Below are 3529 nucleotides of genomic sequence, written 5' to 3'. Positions count from 1 at the left end.
TTCTGTGAGAGATGTTGTACACATCAAAGAACCTAAGGTGACTGAAATTTCCTGAGCCCTACACTATGGTGTCTCTCATGGCCTGAGTGGCTTTGGGACATTAAACCCCAACAACCAAACCTATATATCTTACTTTATGAGTACTTGCTAAGGGCAGTTAGATTTGCTAACTCCGAGGCTTCAGCCATGGCTATTTTGCTCTAATGGGATTTAAATCTTTAGTCACGAATGTTTGTACTTATTCAGACACTTGCTTCATCAGAAGTAGTTATGCTTCCTCGAGGTTGTATTAGGGGTGATTGGAAATTTGAGAGGATGGCTGTCACAGTCCATATCTGATTGATAAGTGGTGCCAAGCTGACGGGTTCGGGGTCTGTCAAATATGTGGTATGACTTGATCCTTTGTATTCTGCGCTCAACGTGAATTCTGAGCGAGGCAATTTCTCGAGTTTTTTTCATTTCACTGTTTGTAAACTTCCTGTTTATCAGAAATGGAGGAATGTTCAAGTGCACATTTTTTTTGCACAAGAGGTCTTCAACACGGAAGCCTTTATCTGCCATGACAGAATCCCCCTCATCGAACTCTAAACCAAGAAAACCACTCTTGATCACACATTCTCTGTCCGAGATTGACCCAGTGAATAGCTCAGACACAAAGGAGAGCAGTCCATTAGGTTGCACACCTATTAGTCCTTTAAAGGTGTTGCAGGACTTATAAACTGAATATGTGCTAGACTGTAGTGACAAAGATGGCGGGACTTCACACTGGATCTCAGTTGCATCTATTATCACTCTTGTTGATGCATACTTTTCAGAAAACTCTGGTGGCATGGTTGCATTCACTACAGCTCGTGGTGCCCACAGGGGTATCATACATAATCTGCCATACATCAGGTTCAACCAGGTGGTACATAGTCTTGAGACCGTGGACTGCGAAACATTAAATCTGTGTGCCAGATCAGTTTCAAACAGGCCAATGCGAAGCCGCACAAGAACTAAGAACAGCTCATTTTTCCCCGTCAGTTTTCGTTTGCGACCCTTACTGGACTTGGCATCACCCACAGTGTCGGTGCAGAAAGCATCACAGCCATTCTCTTCCGGTTTCAAGAAAAGCAGAAGACCAATGAAGCGGCTGTAATGGGGCAGACCAGTATAAAACGTCACATCTTCATCACAGTCCTTAAATGACTCGATGCAGAAGGCGGCTGCCTTACGTCTTTCTTCAGCAAGCTCATTAGCTAGGTCCTCTTTCTCAGCTTGCAGCTGGCGAGCAGCCTCCCTGGCTGCTGTCAGCTGTTCTTCCAGCTGTGTGCACCTATCTTGAAGTCTCCGTATTTCTTTTTCCTGCTCTTCTGCAACGGAAATGCCCGGCTCCAAATCTCGTGCCGAACAATCAGTCTGTGGCCGCTCGCATGAGCTTTCGGTGTCCTGTTCATCACTGCACATGGATGCATCCACAGGTATAGTAATGCTGCTACTTCCGGTACTCTCAGTCGACCCTGATGCCTGCACTGTGTGACGTGCTTGCTTCAGAGTTGTGTTTGTTGCTGGTGGCGCACGCTGTTTTGGTGGCTTCCGGATCTTTTTATCTTTAACGAAGCTGAACACTGATGGCACAGCAGTGTCCCGAAGAAGCCTGTAGCCACTTGCCACACCAGGCACATAGTCAGTTTAACGAAAGTGCTTTGAGCAAACTTTTGTTGATTTGCCAACAGTAAAGTTGGCGCCTTCATCTCTGCGGATTGCAATGATCCATTTCTTGTACAATGCTGGATCAGTTGGGAATCCATGAAATGACACCTAAAAAAAATGGCATTCAACATTTCATGCACCAGACACACACACATATTTGGGAATTAAATCAGAAAAACTTGCCATGATGCTGCACTAAACTGCAAGGACCTTCGTAAAATGGCCTGAAATAGGCGCTTTGTGGATACTACAGTGGGCAGACACAAAGCGGCAGTCGTAGCGGAAAAGGCTACAGCAGCAGAAGGAACGGCTCAGATTACGCAATGTTGGACGCCACACACGCGTAAACGATGAAAGAGGTGTTGCATGGGGGGCGCAGAAAGGGCATAGAGGTAAACTCTAATGGGTTATGCACAGGTCATGCACTGCTAGTGTGAACATATGACCGCATCGGCGGACTCTATATAATGGGTCACTGCGTGCGGCGCAGCCGTCATCGCATCAAAGTGGCGCAGAGGATTGACCTGGACGTGGCTTCGCGTCATCTGCCACTTCGCTTCGATGCGCGGCCGAGTCGGACGCAGTCGCCCTTCAATGAGCATGGCCATACACTCGCATGTTCACACTAGGAGTGGACGACATGTACATATAACTGCCAAGAGCTTGGGTCACACTCACCTAACACACTACCAGTTCAATCATCGCAGCTGCACTGTTTACAACCAGTGGGTAATGCGCAAATTTTGCAAGCCTTTCTCAAGTATTAATGGTACGTCGCTTTAAAGCGTATTGGATTCTGGCTTTAAAATTACTCGCACACTACAGTCAAGACTAGTAATAAATTCAGCTGTTAAATGTTGCTAGCACTGCGCATCAAACGCTAAAAACACGGCGCTTGAAGACGATCGGTCTTGCGTGAAACCATTCTCGATTAAAAAGTAATCCCGCGAGTCTTACCTTGATTCCACAAACGTCAATCACTCCCCGTTGTTTGCAGAGTGGAACACAGCAGTGTGCGGGCATTTCGCCGGTAGAAAGCACTATATAAACATTCCGCTTTAACGCGCACGCACGCAGCTCAATCCGTCCGTATGACACCCAAGCGTATAGTGAACTATACCCAGGCGTATGGGCAGTATGGGTCCCTCGCCCAACACAAGATGGCGTATGTAGTTTCGAACGCGTTCACCAAATGCGCTACCAATTTTGCATACGGCCTATTGAATTTTAGGCAGCAGCATCAAGTCATATATAATTAGGTACTTTTTATCACGATTACACACCACTAATTGCATATTTTATTTAATTGATTTAATTTTCGGTAATTAGATAACTATGTTAAATATTGAAATTAATCTATATCATCAAATCATATACCGGTAGAAAGGTTTCGATAAAAATAATTCGAAAATATATATCCTCGCACAGATTTCGCTCAATCTTCGGTGATATCAGGTTTAAACCCTTACCATTTGCTTACGGAAAACGAACTTGGATAAGGTAAGTTGAAAAGCTGTAGTTACTAACATGTACTCTCCGAAACAGACGGCCGAGAGTGACGAAGCACAACTAGACGAGAAATGCACTTCGGCAATCACCGATCACCTGGCATACACCGCGTGTGCTTCAAATTAGTAGATTTGTTATACGCTCGAAGTACCAAACACACTCGAGCGATGTTCTGCGCTGTCGAATGTTAAGCATACGCTTTGATTATTTTGATATGGCATGCTTGTAGAAGTAATTGTGTTTTCTCCGAAGCAAAAGACCATGACGTGCGAAAAACATTCTTCTAGGGGAATGATTTATTATAAACTGAAAAGCCTTGAAACGTAGA

At 45.0% G+C, this 3529-nt stretch overlaps 1 pseudogene; it reads right to left on the bottom strand.

Annotated features, from left to right (window-relative positions):
* Window positions 1-242: 242 nt before the first annotated feature.
* Window positions 243-831, bottom strand: LOC146193365 (uncharacterized; annotated as a pseudogene).
* Between the last annotated feature and the right edge of the window lie 2698 nt (window positions 832-3529).

Source organism: Amblyomma maculatum, chromosome 4, assembly GCF_055883805.1.
Source record: "Amblyomma maculatum isolate TAMU_Amacu chromosome 4, ASM5588380v1, whole genome shotgun sequence".
NCBI lineage: Eukaryota > Metazoa > Arthropoda > Arachnida > Ixodida > Ixodidae > Amblyomma > Amblyomma maculatum.
The sequence above is the reverse complement of the archived record's forward strand: the minus strand, read 5'-3'. Positions and strand labels throughout refer to the sequence as shown.